Below are 22,753 nucleotides of genomic sequence, written 5' to 3' on the forward strand. Positions count from 1 at the left end.
CTGGATGTATAAAAATGACCCTGCATTGGTGATATCACTGGATATATAAAAATGACCCTGCATTGGTGATATCACTGGATATATAAAAATGACCCTGCATCGGTGATGTCACTGGATGGATAAAAATGACCCTGCATCGGTGATATCACTGGAGATATAAAAATGACCCTGCATCGGTGATGCCACTGGAGATATAAAAATGACCCTGCATCGGTGATATCACTGGATATATAAAAATGACCCTGCATCGGTGATATCACTGGAGATATTAAAATGACCCTGCATCGGTGATATCACTGGATGTATAAAAATGACCCTGCATCGGTAATATTACTGGATATATAAAAAAGACCCTGCATCGGTGATATCACTGGAGATATAAAAATGACCCTGCATCGGTGATATCACTGGATGTGTAAAAATGACCCTGCATGGGTGATATCACTGGATATATAAAAATGACCCTGCATCGGTGATATCACTGGATGGAAAAAAATGACCCTGCATCGGTGATATCACTGGATGTATAAAAATGACCCTGCATCGGTGATATCACTGGATTTATAAAAATGACCCTGCATCGGTGATATCACTGGATGGAAAAAATGACCCTGCATCGGTGATATCACTGGATGTATAAAAAGGACCCTGCATCGGTGATATCACTGGAGATATAAAAATGACCCTGCATCGGTGATATCACTGGATGTATAAAAATGACCCTGCATCGGTGATATCCCTGGATGGAAAAAATGACCCTGCATCGGTGATATCACTGGATGGAAAAAATGACCCTGCATCGGTGATATCACTGGATATATAAAAATGACCCTGCATCGGTGATATCACTGGAGATATAAAAATGACCCTGCATCGGTGATATCACTGGAGATATAAAAATGACCCTGCATCGGTGATATCACTGGATATATAAAAATGACCCTGCATCGGTGATATCACTGGAGATATAAAAATGGCCCTGCATCGGTGATATCACTAGAGATATAAAAATGACCCTGCATCGGTGATATCACTGGATGTATAAAAATGACCCTGCATCGGTGATATCACTGGATATATAAAAAGGACCCTGCATCGGTGATATCACTGGAGATATAAAAATGACCCTGCATCGGTGATATCACTGGATGGAAAAAATGACCCTGCATCGGTGATATCACTGGAGATATAAAAATGACCCTGCATCGGTGATGCCACTGAAGATATAAAAATGACCCTGCATCGGTGATATCACTGGATATATAAAAATGACCCTGCATCGGTGATATCACTGGAGATATTAAAATGACCCTGCATCGGTGATATCACTGGATGTATAAAAATGACCCTGCATTGGTAATATTACTGGATATATAAAAAGGACCCTGCATCGGTGATATCACTGGAGATATAAAAATGACCCTGCATCGGTGATATCACTGGATGTATAAAAATGACCCTGCATCGGTGATATCACTGGAGATATTAAAATGACCCTGCATCGGTGATATCACTGGATGTATAAAAATGACCCTGCATCGGTAATATTACTGGATATATAAAAAGGACCCTGCATCGGTGATATCACTGGAGATATAAAAATGACCCTGCATCGGTGATATCACTGGATGTGTAAAAATGACCCTGCATCGGTGATATCACTGGATGGAAAAAAATGACCCTGCATCGGTGATATCACTGGATGTATAAAAATGACCCTGCATCGGTGATATCACTGGATATATAAAAATGACCCTGCATCGGTGATATCACTGGATGGAAAAAATGACCCTGCATCGGTGATGTCACTGGATATATAAAAATGACCCTGCATCGGTGATATCACTGGATGTATAAAAATGACCCTGCATCGGTGATATCACTGGAGATATAAAAATGACCCTGCATCGGTGATATCACTGGATGTATAAAAATGACCCTGCATCGGTGATATCACTGGATGTATAAAAATGACCCTGCATCGGTGATATCACTGGATGTATAAAAATGACCCTGCATCGGTGATATCACTGGAGATATAAAAATGACCCTGCATCGGTGATATCACTGGATGTATAAAAATGACCCTGCATCGGTGATATCACTGGATGTATAAAAATGACCCTGCATCGGTGATATCACTGGATATATAAAAATGACCCTGCATCGGTGATATCACTGGATGTATAAAAATGACCCTGCATCGGTGATATCACTGGATATATAAAAATGACCCTGCATCGGTGATATCACTGGAGATATAAAAATGACCCTGCATCGGTGATATCACTAGAGATATAAAAATGACCCTGCATCGGTGATATCACTGGATGTATAAAAATGACCCTGCATCGGTGATATCACTGGATATATAAAAAGGACCCTGCATCGGTGATATCACTGGAGATATAAAAATGACCCTGCATCGGTGATATCACTGGATGGAAAAAATGACCCTGCATCGGTGATATCACTGGAGATGTAAAAATGACCCTGCATCGGTGATATCACTGGATGTATAAAAATGACCCTGCATCGGTGATATCACTGGATGTATAAAAATGACCCTGCATCGGTGATATCACTGGATATATAAAAATGACCCTGCATCGGTGATGTCACTGGATATATAAAAATGACCCTGCATCGGTGATATCACTGGATATATAAAAATGACCCTGCATCGGTGATATCACTGGATATATAAAAAGGACCCTGCATCGGTGATATCACTGGATGTATAAAAATGACCCTGCATCGGTGATATCACTGGATGGAAAAAATGACCCTGCATCGGTGATATCACTGGAGATATAAAAATGACCCTGCATCGGTGATATCATTGGAGATATAAAAATGACCCTGCATCGGTGATATCACTGGAGATATAAAAAGGACCCTGCATCGGTGATATCACTGGATGGATAAAATGACCCTGCATCGGTGATATCACTGGAGATATAAAAATGACCCTGCATCGGTGATATCACTGGAGATATTAAAAGGACCCTGCATCGGTGATATCACTGGATGGAAAAAAGGACCCTGCATCCGTGATATCACTGGATGAATAAAAATGACCCTGCATCGGTGATATCACTGGATGTATAAAAATGACCCTGCATCAGTGATGTCACTGGAGATATAAAAATGACCCTGCATCGGTGATGTCACTGGAGATATAAAAATGACCCTGCATCGGTGATATCACTGGAGATATAAAAATGACCCTGCATCGGTGATATCACTGGAGATATAAAAATGACCCTGCATCGGTGATATCACTGGATGTATAAAAATGACCCTGCATCGGTGATATCACTGGATGTATAAAAATGACCCTGCATCGGTGATATCACTGGATGGATAAAATGACCCTGCATCGGTGATATCACTGGAGATATAAAAATGACCCTGCATCGGTGATATCACTGGAGATATAAAAAGGACCCTGCATCGGTGATATCACTGGATGGAAAAAAGGACCCTGCATCGGTGATATCACTGGATGTATAAAAATGACCCTGCATCGGTGATATCACTGGATGAATAAAAATGACCCTGCATCGGTGATATCACTGGATGTATAAAAATGACCCTGCATCAGTGATGTCACTGGAGATATAAAAATGACCCTGCATCGGTGATATCACTGGAGATATAAAAATGACCCTGCATCGGTGATATCATTGGAGATATAAAAATGACCCTGCATCGGTGATATCACTGGAGATATAAAAAGGACCCTGCATCGGTGATATCACTGGATGGATAAAATGACCCTGCATCGGTGATATCACTGGAGATATAAAAATGACCCTGCATCGGTGATATCACTGGAGATATTAAAAGGACCCTGCATCGGTGATATCACTGGATGGAAAAAAGGACCCTGCATCCGTGATATCACTGGATGTATAAAAATGACCCTGCATCGGTGATATCACTGGATGAATAAAAATGACCCTGCATCGGTGATATCACTGGATGTATAAAAATGACCCTGCATCGGTGATGTCACTGGAGATATAAAAATGACCCTGCATCGGTGATATCACTGGAGATATAAAAATGACCCTGCATCGGTGATATCACTGGAGATATAAAAATGACCCTGCATCGGTGATATCACTGGATGTATAAAAATGACCCTGCATCGGTGATATCACTGGATGTATAAAAATGACCCTGCATCGGTGATATCACTGGATGGATAAAATGACCCTGCATCGGTGATATCACTGGAGATATAAAAATGACCCTGCATCGGTGATATCACTGGAGATATAAAAAGGACCCTGCATCGGTGATATCACTGGATGGAAAAAAGGACCCTGCATCGGTGATATCACTGGATGTATAAAAATGACCCTGCATCGGTGATATCACTGGATGAATAAAAATGACCCTGCATCGGTGATATCACTGGATGTATAAAAATGACCCTGCATCAGTGATGTCACTGGAGATATAAAAATGACCCTGCATCGGTGATATCACTGGAGATATAAAAATGACCCTGCATCAGTGATGTCACTGGAGATATAAAAATGACCCTGCATCGGTGATATCACTGGAGATATAAAAATGACCCTGCATCAGTGATGTCACTGGAGATATAAAAATAACCCTGCATCGGTGATATCACTGGAGATATAAAAATGACCCTGCATCGGTGATATCACTGGAGATATAAAAAGGACCCTGCATCGGTGATATCACTGGAGATATAAAAAGGACCCTGCATCGGTGATATCACTGGATGTATAAAAATGACCCTGCATCGGTGATATCACTGGATGTATAAAAATGACCCTGCATCGGTGATATCACTGGATGTATAAAAATGACCCTGCATCGGTGATATCACTGGATGGAAAAAATGACCCTGCATCGGTGATATCACTGGATTTATAAAAATGACCCTGCATCGGTGATGTCACTGGATATATAAAAATGACCCTGCATCGGTGATATCACTGGATGTGTAAAAATGACCCTGCATCGGTGATATCACTGGAGATATAAAAAGGACCCTGCATCGGTGATATCACTGGAGATATAAAAATGACCCTGCATCGGTGATATCACTGGAGATATAAAAATGACCCTGCATCGGTGATATCACTGGATGTATAAAAATGACCCTGCATCGGTGATGTCACTGGATTTATAAAAATGACCCTGCATCGGTGATGTCACTGGATTTATAAAAATGACCCTGCATCGGTGATATCACTGGAGATATAAAAATGACCCTGCATCGGTGATATCACTGGATATATAAAAATGACCCTGCATCGGTGATATCACTGGATGTATAAAAATGACCCTGCATCGGTGATATCACTGGATTTATAAAAATGACCCTGCATCGGTGATGTCACTGGATATATAAAAATGACCCTGCATCGGTGATATCACTGGATGTGTAAAAATGACCCTGCATCGGTGATATCACTGGAGATATAAAAAGGACCCTGCATCGGTGATATCACTGGAGATATAAAAATGACCCTGCATCGGTGATATCACTGGAGATATAAAAATGACCCTGCATCGGTGATATCACTGGATGTATAAAAATGACCCTGCATCGGTGATGTCACTGGATTTATAAAAATGACCCTGCATCGGTGATGTCACTGGATTTATAAAAATGACCCTGCATCGGTGATATCACTGGAGATATAAAAATGACCCTGCATCGGTGATATCACTGGATATATAAAAATGACCCTGCATCGGTGATGTCACTGGAGATATAAAAATGACCCTGCATCGGTGATATCACTGGAGATATAAAAAGGACCCTGCATCGGTGATATCACTGGATGGATAAAAATGACCCTGCATCGGTGATATCACTGGATGTATAAAAAGGACCCTGCATCGGTGATATCAATGGAGATATAAAAATGACCCTGCATCGGTGATATCAATGGAGATATAAAAATGACCCTGCATCGGTGATATCACTGGATGGAAAAAAAGGACCCTGCATCGGTGATATCACTGGATGGATAAAAATGACCCTGCATCGGTGATATCACTGGATGTATAAAAAGGACCCTGCATCGGTGATATCAATGGAGATATAAAAATGACCCTGCATCGGTGATATCACTGGAGATATAAAAATGACCCTGCATCGGTGATATCACTGGATATATAAAAATGACCCTGCATCGGTGATATCACTGGATGTATAAAAATGACCCTGCATCGGTGATATCACTGGATATATAAAAATGACCCTGCATCGGTGATATCACTGGATATATAAAAATGACCCTGCATCGGTGATATCACTGGATGGAAAAAATGACCCTGCATCGGTGATATCACTGGATGTATAAAAAGGACCCTGCATCGGTGATATCACTGGAGATATAAAAATGACCCTGCATCGGTGATATCACTGGATGGAAAAAAATGACCCTGCATCGGTGATATCACTGGATGTATAAAAAGGACCCTGCATCGGTGATATCACTGGAGATATAAAAATGACCCTGCATCGGTGATATCACTAGAGATATAAAAATGACCCTGCATCGGTGATATCACTGGATGGAAAAAATGACCCTGCATCGGTGATATCACTAGAGATATAAAAATGACCCTGCATCGGTGATATCACTGGATATATAAAAATGACCCTGCATCGGTGATATTACTGGATGTATAAAAATGACCCTGCATCGGTGATATCACTGGAGATATAAAAATGACCCTGCATCGGTGATATCACTGGATGGATAAAAATGACCCTGCATCGGTGATGCCACTGGAGATATAAAAATGACCCTGCATCGGTGATATCACTGGATATATAAAAATGACCCTGCATCGGTGATATCACTGGATGTGTAAAAATGACCCTGCATCGGTGATATCACTGGATGGAAAAAAATGACCCTGCATCGGTGATATCACTGGAGATATAAAAAGGACCCTGCATCGGTGATATCACTGGAGATATAAAAATGACCCTGCATCGGTGATATCACTGGATGGAAAAAATGACCCTGCATCGGTGATATCACTGGAGATATAAAAATGACCCTGCATCGGTGATATCACTGGAGATATAAAAATGACCCTGCATCGGTGATATCACTGGATGGAAAAAATGACCCTGCATCGGTGATATCACTGGATATATAAAAAGGACCCTGCATCGGTGATATCACTGGATATATAAAAATGACCCTGCATCGGTGATATCACTGGATGTATAAAAATGACCCTGCATCGGTGATATCACTGGATGTGTAAAAATGACCCTGCATCGGTGATATCACTGGATGTATAAAAATGACCCTGCATCGGTGATATCACTGGATGTATAAAAATGACCCTGCATCGGTGATATCACTGGATGTATAAAAAGGACCCTGCATCAGTGATATCACTGGATATATAAAAATGACCCTGCATCGGTGATATCACTGGAGATATAAAAATGACCCTGCATCGGTGATATTACTGGATGTATAAAAATGACCCTGCATCGGTGATATCACTGGATATATAAAAATGACCCTGCATCGGTGATATCACTGGATATATAAAAATGACCCTGCATCGGTGATATCACTGGAGATATAAAAATGACCCTGCATCGGTGATATCACTGGAGATGTAAAAATGACCCTGCATCGGTGATATCACTGGATATATAAAAAGGACCCTGCATCGGTGATATCACTGGATATATAAAAATGACCCTGCATCGGTGATATCACTGGAGATATAAAAATGACCCTGCATCGGTGATATCACTGGATATATAAAAATGACCCTGCATCGGTGATATCACTGGATGGAAAAAAATGACCCTGCATCGGTGATATCACTGGAGATATAAAAATGACCCTGCATCGGTGATATCACTTGAGATATAAAAATGACCCTGCATCGGTGATATCACTGGATGGAAAAAAATGACCCTGCATCGGTGATATCACTGGATATATAAAAATGACCCTGCATCGGTGATATCACTGGATGGAAAAAATGACCCTGCATCGGTGATATCACTGGAGATATAAAAATGACCCTGCATCGGTGATTTCACTGGAGATATAAAAATGACCCTGCATCGGTGATATCACTTGAGATATAAAAATGACCCTGCATCGGTGATATCACTGGAGATATAAAAATGACCCTGCATCGGTGATATCACTGGAGATATAAAAATGACCCTGCATCGGTGATATCACTGGATATATAAAAATGACCCTGCATCGGTGATATCACTGGAGATATAAAAATGACCCTGCATCGGTGATATCACTGGAGATATAAAAATGACCCTGCATCGGTGATATCACTGGAGATATAAAAATGACCCTGCATCGGTGATATCACTGGATGTATAAAAATGACCCTGCATCGGTGATATCACTGGATGGAAAAAAATGACCCTGCATCGGTGATATCACTGGAGATATAAAAATGACCCTGCATCGGTGATATCACTGGATATATAAAAATGACCCTGCATCGGTGATATCACTGGAGATATAAAAATGACCCTGCATCGGTGATATCACTTGAGATATAAAAATGACCCTGCATCGGTGATATCACTGGAGATATAAAAATGACCCTGCATCGGTGATATCACTGGAGATATAAAAATGACCCTGCATCGGTGATATCACTGGAGATATAAAAATGACCCTGCATCGGTGATATCACTGGAGATATAAAAATGACCCTGCATCGGTGATATCACTGGATGTATAAAAATGACCCTGCATCGGTGATATCACTGGATGGAAAAAATGACCCTGCATCGGTGATATCACTGGATGTGTAAAAATGACCCTGCATCGGTGATATCACTGGATGTATAAAAAGGACCCTGCATCGGTGATATCACTGGAGATATAAAAATGACCCTGCATTGGTGATATCACTGGATATATAAAAATGACCCTGCATCGGTGATGTCACTGGAGATATAAAAATGACCCTGCATTGGTGATATCACTGGATGGAAAAAATGACCCTGCATCGGTGATATCACTGGAGATATAAAAATGACCCTGCATCGGTGATATCACTGGAGATATAAAAATGACCCTGCATCGGTGATATCACTGGAGATATAAAAATGACCCTGCATTGGTGATATCACTGGATGGAAAAAATGACCCTGCATCGGTGATATCACTGGAGATATAAAAATGACCCTGCATCGGTGATATCACTGGATGTATAAAAATGACCCTGCATCGGTGATATCACTGGATGTATAAAAATGACCCTGCATCGGTGATATCACTGGATGTATAAAAATGACCCTGCATCGGTGATATCACTGGAGATATAAAAATGACCCTGCATCGGTGATTTCACTGGAGATATAAAAATGACCCTGCATCGGTGATATCACTTGAGATATAAAAATGACCCTGCATCGGTGATATCACTGGATGGAAAAAAATGACCCTGCATCGGTGATATCACTGGATATATAAAAATGACCCTGCATCGGTGATATCACTGGATGGAAAAAATGACCCTGCATCGGTGATATCACTGGAGATATAAAAATGACCCTGCATCGGTGATATCACTTGAGATATAAAAATGACCCTGCATCGGTGATATCACTGGAGATATAAAAATGACCCTGCATCGGTGATATCACTGGAGATATAAAAATGACCCTGCATCGGTGATATCACTGGATGTATAAAAATGACCCTGCATCGGTGATATCACTTGAGATATAAAAATTACCCTGCATCGGTGATATCACTGGATGGAAAAAAATGACCCTGCATCGGTGATATCACTGGAGATATAAAAATGACCCTGCATCGGTGATATCACTGGATATATAAAAATGACCCTGCATCGGTGATATCACTGGATGGAAAAAATGACCCTGCATCGGTGATATCACTGGAGATATAAAAATGACCCTGCATCGGTGATATCACTTGAGATATAAAAATGACCCTGCATCGGTGATATCACTGGATATATAAAAATGACCCTGCATCGGTGATATCACTTGAGATATAAAAATGACCCTGCATCGGTGATTTCACTGGAGATATAAAAATGACCCTGCATCGGTGATATCACTTGAGATATAAAAATGACCCTGCATCGGTGATATCACTGGAGATATAAAAATGACCCTGCATCGGTGATATCACTGGAGATATAAAAATGACCCTGCATCGGTGATATCACTGGATATATAAAAATGACCCTGCATCGGTGATATCACTGGAGATATAAAAATGACCCTGCATCGGTGATATCACTGGAGATATAAAAATGACCCTGCATCGGTGATATCACTGGATGTATAAAAATGACCCTGCATCGGTGATATCACTGGATGGAAAAAAATGACCCTGCATCGGTGATATCACTGGAGATATAAAAATGACCCTGCATCGGTGATATCACTGGATATATAAAAAGGACCCTGCATCGGTGATGTCACTGGAGATATAAAAATGACCCTGCATTGGTGATATCACTGGATGGAAAAAATGACCCTGCATCGGTGATATCACTGGAGATATAAAAATGACCCTGCATCGGTGATATCACTGGATATATAAAAATGACCCTGCATCGGTGATATCACTGGAGATATAAAAATGACCCTGCATCGGTGATATCACTGGAGATATAAAAATGACCCTGCATCGGTGATATCACTGGAGATATAAAAATGACCCTGCATCGGTGATATCACTGGATATATAAAAATGACCCTGCATCGGTGATATCACTGGAGATATAAAAATGACCCTGCATCGGTGATATCACTGGATGTATAAAAATGACCCTGCATCGGTGATATCACTGGATGTATAAAAATGACCCTGCATCGGTGATATCACTGGATGTATAAAAATGACCCTGCATCGGTGATATCACTGGATATATAAAAATGACCCTGCATCGGTGATATCACTGGAGATATAAAAATGACCCTGCATCGGTGATATCACTGGATGTATAAAAATGACCCTGCATCGGTGATATCACTGGATGTATAAAAATGACCCTGCATCGGTGATATCACTGGATATATAAAAATGACCCTGCATCGGTGATATCACTGGATGTATAAAAATGACCCTGCATCGGTGATATCACTGGAGATATAAAAATGACCCTGCATCGGTGATATCACTGGATGTATAAAAATGACCCTGCATCGGTGATATCACTGGATGTGTAAAAATGACCCTGCATCGGTGATATTACTGGATGTATAAAAATGACCCTGCATCGGTGATATCACTGGAGATATAAAAATGACCCTGCATCGGTGATATTACTGGATGTATAAAAATGACCCTGCATCGGTGATATCACTGGATATATAAAATGACCCTGCATGGGTGATATCACTGGATATATAAAAATGACCCTGCATCGGTGATATCACTGGATATATAAAATGACCCTGCATCGGTGATATCACTGGATGGAAAAAAATGACCCTGCATCGGTGATATCACTGGATATATAAAAATGACCCTGCATCGGTGATATTACTGGATGTATAAAAATGACCCTGCATCGGTGATATCACCGGAGATATAAAAATGACCCTGCATCGGTGATGTCACTGGATATATAAAAATGACCCTGCATCGGTGATGCCACTGGAGATATAAAAATGACCCTGCATCGGTGATATCACTGGAGATATAAAAATGACCCTGCATCGGTGATATCACTGGAGATATAAAAATGACCCTGCATCGGTGATATCACTAGATGGAAAAAATGACCCTGCATCGGTGATATCACTGGAGATATAAAAATGACCCTGCATCGGTGATGCCACTGGAGATATAAAAATGACCCTGCATCGGTGATATCACTGGAGATATAAAAATGACCCTGCATCGGTGATATCACTGGATGTATAAAAATGACCCTGCATCGGTGATATCACTGGATGTATAAAAAGGACCCTGCATCGGTGATATCACTGGAGATATAAAAATGACCCTGCATCGGTGATATCACTGGATGGAAAAAAATGACCCTGCATCGGTGATATCACTGGATATATAAAAAGGACCCTGCATCGGTGATATCACTGGATGTGTAAAAATGACCCTGCATCGGTGATATCACTGGATATATAAAAATGACCCTGCATCAGTGATATCACTGGAGATATTAAAATGACCCTGCATCGGTGATATCACTGGATGGAAAAAAAATGACCCTGCATCGGTGATATCACTGGATGTATAAAAATGACCCTGCATCGGTAATATTACTGGATATATAAAAAAGACCCTGCATCGGTGATATCACTGGAGATATAAAAATGACCCTGCATCGGTGATATCACTGGATGTGTAAAAATGACCCTGCATCGGTGATATCACTGGATGGAAAAAAATGACCCTGCATCGGTGATATCACTGGATGTATAAAAATGACCCTGCATCGGTGATATCACTGGAGATATAAAAAGGACCCTGCATCGGTGATATCACTGGATGTTTAAAAATGACCCTGCATCGGTGATGTCACTGGATGGAAAAAAATGACCCTGCATCGGTGATATCACTGGATGTATAAAAATGACCCTGCATCGGTGATATCACTGGATGTATAAAAATGACCCTTAGGGATGAGCTTCGAGTTTGAGTCGAACTCATGTTCGACTCGAACATCAGCTGTTCGCAAGTTCTCCGAACAGCGAACAATTTGTGGTGTTCGCGGCAAATTCGAATGCCGCAGAACACCCTTTAAATGTCTATGGGAGGAATCAAAAGCGCTAATTTTAAAGGCTTATATGCAAGTTATTGTCATAAAAAGTGTTTGGGGACCTGGGTCCTGCCCCAGGGGACATGGATCAATGCAAAAAAAAGTTTTAAAAACGGACGTTTTTTCAGGAGCAGTGATTTTAATAATGCTTAAAGTCAAACAATAAAAGTGTAATATTCCTTTAAATTTCGTAGCTGGGGGGTGTCTATAGTATGCCTGTAAAGGGGCGCATGTTTCCCATGTTTAGAACAGTCTGACAGCAAAATGACATTTCAAAAGAAAAAAAGTAATTTAAAGGAATCGCGGCTATTAATGAATTGTCGGTCCGCCAATACACATAAAAGTTCATTGATAAAAACGGCATGGGAATTCCCCACAGGGGAACCCCGAATCAAAAGTAAAAAAAAAAATGGCGTGGGGGTCCCCCTAAATTCCATACCAGGCCCTTCAGGTCTGGTATGGATATTAAGGGGAACCTCGCCCCAAATTTAAAAAAAAAAAAAGGCGTGGGGGCCCCCCCAAAAATCCATACCAGACCCTTATCCGAGCACGCAACCTGGCAGGCCGCAGGAAAAGAGGGGGGACGAGAGAGCGCCCCCTCCTCCTGAACCATAGCAGGCCACATGCTCTCAACATTGGGAGGGTGCTTTGGGGTCCCCCCAAAGCACCTTGTCCCCATGTTGATGAGGACAAGGGCCTCATCCCCACAACCCTTGCCCGGTGGTTGTGGGGGTCTGCGGGCGGGGGGCTTATCGGAATCTGGAAGCCCCCTTTAACAAGGGGACCCCCAGATCCCAGCCCCCCCGTGTGAAATGGTAAGCGGGTACAAAAGTACCCCTACCATTTCACAAAAAAAGTGTCAAAAATGACAAGAGACAGTTTTTTAGAAGATAGAAGAAAGAATCTGGAAAGAAGAAGCATTTAAATAAAGGAATTGTCAAAAACCGTCTCTTGTTATTTTTAACATTTTTGACACTTTTTTTGTGAAATGGTAGGGGTACTTTTGTAACCCAATGTTGAGGGCATGTGGCCTGGTACGGTTCAGGAGGGGGCGCTCTCTCGTCCCCCCCTCTTTTCCTGCGGCCTGCCAGGTTGCGTGCTCGGATAAGGGTCTGGTATGGATCTTTGGTGGGACCCCCACGCCTTTTTTTTTTTTGGCACGGGGTTCCCCTTAATATCCATACCAGACCTGAAGGGCCTGGTATGAAATTTAGGGGGACCCCCACGCCATTTTTTTTTTAAATTTTGGTTCGGGTTTTCCCCTGTGGGGAATTCCCATGCCCTTTTTATCAATGAACTTTTATGTGTATTGTCGGACCGGCAATTCATTAATAGCCGCGAGTAGTTTTAAATGACTTTTCTTCCTTTGAAATGTCATTTTGCTGTCAGACTGTTCTAAACACGGGAAACATGCGCCCCTTTACAGGCCTACTATAGACACTCCCCAGGTACGAAATTTAAAGGAATATTACACTTTTATTGTTTGACTTTAAGCATTATTAAAATCACTGAAAAAACGGCCGTTTTAAAAACTTTTTTTGCATTGATCCATGTCCCCTGGGGCAGGACCCAGGTCCCCAAACACTTTTTATGACAATAACTTGCATATAAGCCTTTAAAATTAGCACTTTTGATTATTCATGTTCGTGTCCCATAGACTTTAACGGTGTTCGAACAAATTTTTTGCCTGTTCGCAAGTTCTGGTGCGGACCGAACAGGGGGGTGTTCGGCTCATCCCTGCCCTGCGTCGGTGATGTCACTGGATAGAAAAAAAATGACCCTGCATTGGTGATGTCACTGAATGGAAAAAAAATGACCCTGCATATACACTGTAATATCATGTATATCAGGTAGGTCAGTGTATGTCAGTGTAGCACTGACCCCCTAAAGAGCTGCTGATAATTGTTTTGGGTCTGCACCCTGCCTATCAACCCCTAAATAGGGATGAGCTTCAAGTTCGACTCGAACATCGCATGTTCGACCGTTTGTCGTATTGCGAACGTTATGGGCCCTTCGCGCCAAATTCGAGTGGCGCGTCACGGCCCATAATTCACTGCGGCATCGCAGTGCATTGCTGGCTGATGATTGGCCAAGCATGCACTATGACCCGCATGCTTGGCCAATGACAGCACCGTCTGTACAGAGAGCCGTAATTGGCCAAAGCCAGGGTGGCTTTGGCCAATTATGGCTCAGGGGGTTTAGTACACGCCCCACACTATATAAGGCCGCCTGCGCGGCGGCCTTGTGTAGTGTGTTGCGGCGGCGGAGAGAATTAGACAGACAGAGATACAGTGTCATTTGATTTAAGTTAGATAGAGTAGGTAGGCGAGTCAGTTATATGCAGTAACAGTGTTTTGTGTATATATATATATATATATATATATATATATATGCATCCCAGGTGTTGTATATGTATATATATATATATATATATATATATATATATATATATATATATATATATATATACACTGTATTCAGTTTAGCTAGATCCGTTCCTGTTATTCTCTTCCTACTGACCAGCAAGCAAGTGTTTTTACAGTATTTACAGCTACCTGAAGACAATTGCTGGTGTTCTTCTGATCCTATTGGTACCACAGGCAGGCAGCTACAGTATTTACAGTTAGTGTACTGTGTCCTTTGCACAGTTGCACCTAAAGTTACCTGAAGACAAGTGCAGGTGTTCTCATACTAATAATACTACAGGCAGGCAGTTGATTCTGCTAGCTGCTATATAATCAATATATATACATCCAAGTTTTGTGCAGCTACATCTCACTGCAGGCCAATAGTATGTCTGGAAGGCCAACAAGGAGAGGCAGACAGTCACAAGCCAATAAAAGAGGGCAAGCAGGCTCTGTGTCTAGAGGCAACAGTGCTGGTCGTGGAGATGGTGCATCCTCATCAGCATGTGGCTGTGGGACACGCTTGGCCTTTTTTTCGGCAGCTGGATGTGTTGAGCTGCAACATGCGGAAGACTTGGTAGAGTGGATGACTAAGCCATCCTCATCCTCCTCATCCTCTCTCAGCCAGGCTCAGGGTACTTTGTCTGGCAAAGCAGCTGCCAACGCGGCCTCTTCCCTCGGCTCAATGGCATCAGTGACTCCTTCCCTAGCCCCACCATGTCCTCCTGAGGAGTCCCCCAAACTGACCACAGTGTTAGGCACATGCTCCAGGAGGATGCCCAGCGTTTTGAAGGCTCTGATGATGGTACTCAGCTAGAGGAAGGCAGTAACGTGAGCACGGACAGAGGGGGTGCCCGAGAAGGACAGCAATCTGGCAGTCATGTTCCCCCAGCTACAACAACATATGTCTCAAGCGTATCTCGCGTGGCCAAAACATCACCCGCTTGGGCACCACATGCTTGACCAGACATATGTTGACCTGCCATGCAGTTAGTTGGCAAGCATACCTAAAAGACCCACACCAAAGAACAAAGAGGACCTCTCCTTGCTCCTCATCAGCCGGGATCTCCAACCCCACTATACCTTCAGTCCTCTCTGAGACCTGCACTGAGAGGAATGAAGGTGTAGAATTAGGAGTGTCACAGCCAAGTACTTGCAGGCAATCTGCTATCGGTACACCGACGTCAGATTGTACCAGGCAAATTTCCTTGCCCCAGCTGCTGCACCGCCGAAAGAAGTTTGCTCCCAGCCATCCACATGCCCAGCGGATGAATGCTAGCTTGGCTAAATTGCTAGCACTTCAACTGCTGCCTTTTCAGTTGGTAAACTCTGCCCCTTCCGTGAGTTTGTGGAATGTGCGGTTCCTCAGTGGCAGGTTCCCAAACGCCACTTTTTCTCACGGAAGGCAATTCAGGCTCTCTACCGGCATGTGGAAGGCAATGTTTTGGCCTCGCTGGACAGGGCAGTCAGCGGTAAGGTGCATATTACCGCTGACTCATGGTCCAGCAGGCATGGACAGGGACGTTACCTATCTTTCACCGCACACTGGGTGACTTTTCTGGCAGCTGAGAAGGATGCAGGACAAGGTGCAGTAGTGTTGGAGGTTGTCCTGCCACCATGCCTCCAAAACACCTCTCTCCTCCACCCCATCCTCTTCTTCTTCCTCCATGGCCTCTTCCTGTGCTGATTTGTCCTCAGAACCAGTGGTGCTCCGGAGGCGTTCAAGGGGCTACACAAGTACGCAGGCCAAAAGATGCCATGCGGTGCTTGAGCTGGTGTGCTTGGGGGACAGGAGCCACAGTGGGGCAAAGATTCTGTCAGCTCTGCAGGGGCAAGTTCTAGAGGAGGTTGATGCCACGCCAGCTTAAGGCAGGTATGGGGGTTTGCGACAATGGCACCAACCTCCTCTCCACCCTCCGACAATTGACCCATGTGCTCTGTTTGGCTCACATCCTTAACTTGGTGGTGCAGCGGTTCTTGGGCAGGTACCCGGGCTTACAGGATGTCCTGAGGCAGGCCAGGAAAGTCTGTGTGCAATTCCGCCGGTCATATAATGCCAGTGCTCGGCTGGCTGACCTCCAAAAGGAGTTTAACCTGCCCAAGAACCGCCTAATCTGTGACATGCCCACTAGGTGGAACTCAACGTTGGCCATGCTGCAGCGGCTGCACACGCAGCAAAGGGCCATCAGTGAGTACCTATGCGACTATAGCACCAGGACAGGGTCAGGGTTTTTTTCCCCCATGCCAGTGGGCTATGATCAGGGAAGCATGCACTGTCCTGTCACCATTTGAGGAGGCCACGAGGATGGTGAGCAGTAACAGTGCATGCATCAGTGACACTGTCCCCCTTGTCCACCTGTTGGAGCACACGCTGCGTGGAATAATGGACAGGGCACTTGAGGCAGAACAGAGGCAGGAAGAGGAGGACTTCCTTAGCTCTCAAGGCCCCCTTTATCCAGACAGTGTTCCTGTGTGCCCGCCGATCACACAGGAAGAGGACGAGGAGGAGGATTGTGTCAGTATGGAGGTGGAGCCTGGCACTCAGCATCAGCAGCAGTCTTTAAGGGATAATTTACAGTCCCAAGAAACCCATGGACTTGTACGTGGCTGGGAGGAGGTGGCTGCGGATCATGTCGTCCTTAGTGACCCAGAGGACTCCGGACCGAATGCCTCAGCAAACCTATGCTGCATGGCCTCCCTGATCCTGCAAAGTCTGCGGAAGGATCCTCGTATTCGTGGTATCAAGGAGAGGGACCAATACTGGCTGGCAACCCTCCTTGATCCACGTTACAAGGGTAAGGTTGCGGACCTTATCTTACCGTCGCAGAGGATGAAACATCTTCGGGAGGCCTTGCAAAAAGGTCTGTGCAACGTGTTCCCAGAGACTGGGAGGTTACAAACTCCCGTTCCTGGATAACGTGTTGCTGAGGCTTCGATCAGTCAAAGAAGGAGCGGTGAAGGTGGCCGTCTGACCGATGCATTCAGACAATTTTTTAGTCCGCAGCCCCAAGGTATGATCGGTTCCAGCAACCATCGCCAGCGTCTGTTTTACATGGTGCAGGAATACCTAGGGGCAAGATCTGACTTGGACACCTTTCCCACCGAAAATCCTCTGGGTTACTGGGTCTTGAGGATGGATCACTGGCCAGAGCTTGCACAGTATGCAATTGAGCTACTGGCCTGTACTGCATTCAGCGTTCTTTCGGAACGCACATTCAGTGCTGCTGGAGGCTTTGTACCCGATCACAGGGTGCGTCTGTCCACCGACTCGGTCGATCGACTGATCTTCATAAAAATGAATCAGTCTTGGATCACCACCAGCTACCAAGCACCTGATGCTGATGTAACCGAATAATTTTTTGTGAAATGTCAGATGCCTTCAAGACTCCCTATGCTGATGCTGAGTGACTATGCTGTTATGCTGAGTGACTATCCTCTTCCTCCTCAATTTTCATGCTGATAGCTTGTAAGAACATTTTTGGTTCTGGGCGCCGCCACCAGTGGCTAAGGCCCAATTTTTCAGCCCCTGTTTAACAGGGGCGTGTAATTACAATTTTTCATGCAACACTTTGCAGCAGGGCTCATTCCTGCGCTCCAACTAGAGTATCTGTGAGGGGTTGCAGTGTTGTAGCACCAGTGCCCAAGGCCCAATTTTTCTGCCCTTGTTCAACAGGTGCATGTAATTACAATTCTTGATATAATATTTCACAGCAGGGCCCGTTCCTGCGCCCACCAAGAGTAACTGTGAGGACTTGCAGTGTTGTGGCCACAACAACACCTAAGGCCCCAATTTCTGCTGAGTATATAGGGCAGGCCCCTACTTTCAAACATCTAACTTACAAACGACTCCTACTTGCAAACAGAAGGAGACAACAGGAAGTGAGACGAAATCTACCCCTAGGAAGGGAAATTCTCTGCTGTAAGAGTTAATATGGGAAAAACGTGTCTCTTATTCACTGATGCTTTCCAATCCTTGTTTCACTAAAAACCCCAAATTTTCAAAAAACATTTGTCATTGGGACAGAAAGTGAGGTGAAATCTTCTGAAGAGGTGCACAGACAGCAAAACAAATGTTACAGGGGTGATAACCCTTCCCTATGTTTTCCAAAAAGATTTTTTGGCTGGAGCTAAACACGTTAAAAATGTACCAGTTCAAAATTACAAACAGATTCTACTTAACAACAAACCTACAGTCCCTGTCTTGTTTGCACCGCCTGTATACTGCTGTTCAGAGTATATAGGGTCTGGGGGCCTTTCCTTTTTTAATTTGGGTGCGGGGTTCCCCTTAATATCCATACAAGACCCAAAGGGCCTGGTAATGGACTGCGGTGGGGGGTACCCATGCCGTTTGTCTCACTGATTTTCATCCATATTGCCGGGACCCGACATTACATTAAACCCGCAAGCAGTTTTAAATTACTTTTATTCCTTTAAAAATTACATTTTGTGCAGGGACTGTTCTAAGCACAGGAAACACGCGCCACTTTACAGGCATACTATAGACACCCCCCAGGTACGATATTTAAAGGAACATTTCACTTTTTTTTTTTTCATTTTAAGCATCATTAAAATCACTGCTTCTGATAAAACGTCCATTTTTAAAACTTTTGTTTTGCATTGATACATGTCCCCTGGGGCAGGACCCGGGTCCCCAAACCCTTTTTAGGACAATACCAGGTAAAGTCTTTAATCTTCTTTGTTCAGCTAACTTATTATACTGCAGTATTTGTAATCCAGAAAAGATGATGTATATGTAACTGGGTGCTTGGTTATCTAGAGCACGGATGGAACTTTTCCCTTACTGAAGGATGCACACCGCATTCACTTGGTGACAGAATAAAGCAAACTCTGAGGCCTCACTAGACACAGTCTAATTGTGTGAACACCCTCCTGTGGGACTACAGGTCCCCCCAGCCTTCTGAAACTAGTTTGTGTAGCAATAAAATGTTACATCAATTTGGGCAATTGCCCGCTCACTACACAGGGCCCAAACGCTTGTCCCGTTCCACTTCAGATAGTTCAGTCCCGCTCCAAGCTGGTGCCATCACACCTCACCGCTCCGGCAGATGATGGGTGACTGTAAATGCAGGAACCTCCGGTTTACATGCGGTCCCCCCCTCCGTACACACGCTGATCCAGCATGATTGTGTACCGGAACTCCCCAGAGGCCTCGCGACACCGCTCCACGCCAAACAGGTCACAGTCACCCCTCACAGCTCCCTGCAGACAGATCTTCAATGGCGTCCCAGGAGGAAGAGAGAGAAGCATGGCCGCGCTGTGTTTTATATTACCCTACCCGGCATGCAGTTCTTTAACTTGGCCTTGTGGGTAGGTAAGTGAGCATTGTGGGTAGGTAGTTCCTTGACTGGTAATTTACATATGAGTCATTTCCTCATTCACTACATCCCCCACAATGCATTGGAGCTGGCTATTACAAAGCCAAACAAAAGTCTTAACAACATAAATACACAGAAAAGGACACTAGAGGGAGCCCAACTCTATTTAAAGAATATCACATTATTCAATTGTAAATTAGGTGGCAAAAACTCCAGCACTACATCAGGTAGGTCAGTGCATGTCAGGTAGGTCAGTGTATGTATGTAGGTCAGTGTGTGTCAGTGCATAGCAGTGTATGTATGTCAGGTCAGTGTGTATGTGTCAGGTAGGTCAGTGTGTGGTAGGTAGGTCAGTGTGTGTCAGGTAGGTAGGTCAGTGTGTGTCAGGTAGGTAGGTCAGTGTATGGCAGGTAGGTAGGTCAGTGTGTGTCAGGTAGGTAGGTCAGTGTATGGCAGGTAGGTAGGTCAGTGTGTGTCAGGTAGGTAGGTCAGTGTGTGTCAGGTAGGTAGGTCAGTGTATGGCAGGTAGGTAGGTCAGTGTGTGTCAGGTAGGTAGGTCAGTGTATGGCAGGTAGGTAGGTCAGTGTGTGTCAGGTAGGTAGGTCAGTGTGTGTCAGGTAGGTAGGTCAGTGTATGGCAGGTAGGTAGGTCGGTGTGTGTCAGGTAGGTAGGTCAGCGTTGCAGGCAGGTGAGTTTAGTGGTCAGCATTGATGGGCACCGGTAAGCCAGGCAGCAAACCAGCAAGTGAGCTTACCCCCGCCACACAACCCCAGCCAAAAAACCCTGCACCACCGCAGCAGACCTCCCCCCCATGCCGGCCTTGGACTTCGGGCTGAAGCCCCTGGTCTTTTTGCCACCTTGCAACGCCGCAGGCCCAAATGAAAAGACAAAAATCCAGGATTCGTCCACCTTCACCGAAGAAGGAAAGTAGGAGAGAAGAGATGTGAAGAAAGTCCCTCTCCTCTCCCCTGCATACGCTGCAGGATCACAAAGTTGGAGGTCTGAATCCAACACAGAGATCCCAGAGACACAGGAGATCCATCTGTCCTCTGCAGAGGGCTGTATCTGCTTGCGTTTAAGACCTCGCCATTGAGGGGCTCCACCGTTTCTGGTAAGGGCACTTACATACTAAGTGGGATTCATCTCCGACTGGGGACTTTCTTCACATCTCTTCTCTCCTCCTTTCCTTCTTCGGTGAAGGTGGACGAATCCTGGATTTTTGTCTTTTCATTTGGACTTATTTTTCTTTCATCAGTGTTTTTGTAAGTATTTGTCTATGGACTTAATTAATAAGCTTTCCTTCGTCAAGTTTATAATTGTCATTTTTTTTTGAGTGTTTATAGTTACAAGTACAAAAGCTTAATAGAAGGATCAAGCTGTCATTGTCTGATTAGCAATTTCTAACCTGTTTTTTAACCCCTACCCTGCCCCGCCCCTAAACACGCCCTCGTAAATTGTCTAATGAAATTACACTGTTAAATGTTTTATGCAGAATTAAGTTCCAAAAATAAATATTAACAACAACTTTAACAATATTAACATAAAGCATATCAGTGCAGCCTCATCAGTGGTCATCAGTGCAGCATATCAGTGCAGCATATCATTGCCCATCAGTGCAGCATATCATTGCCCATCATTGCAGCATATCAGTGCCCATCAGTGCAGCATATCATTGCCCATCAGTGCAGCATATCATTGCCCATCAGTGCAGCATATCAGTGCAGCATATCATTGCCCATCAGTGCAGCATATCAGTGCATATCAGTGCAGCATATCATTGCCCATCAGTACAGTGTATTATTGCCCATCAGTGCAGCCTATCAGTGCCCACCAGTGCAGCATATCATTGCCAATCAGTGCCCATCAGTGCAGCATACCATTGCCCATTAGTGCAGCGTATCATTGCCCATACATGCAGCATTACATTGCTCATCAGTGCAGCCTATCAGTGCCCACCAGTTAAACGTATCATTGCCCATCAGTGCAGCGTATAATTGGCCTTACGTGCAGCATATCATTGCCCAGTAATGCAGCCCATCAGTGCAGCGTATCATTGCCCATCAGTACCATTCAATGCCCATCAGTGCAGCCGCATCAGTGCCATTGGCCATCAGTACAGCATATCAGTATCCATCAATGCAGCATATCATTGCCCATACGTGCAGCCTCATCAGTGCCCAGCAATGCATCAGGGAGGAATTAGGAGGATCTGCCGGCCAGATG

Source organism: Aquarana catesbeiana, linkage group LG02 (assembly GCF_042186555.1).
Source record: "Aquarana catesbeiana isolate 2022-GZ linkage group LG02, ASM4218655v1, whole genome shotgun sequence".
Classification (NCBI taxonomy): domain Eukaryota; kingdom Metazoa; phylum Chordata; class Amphibia; order Anura; family Ranidae; genus Aquarana; species Aquarana catesbeiana.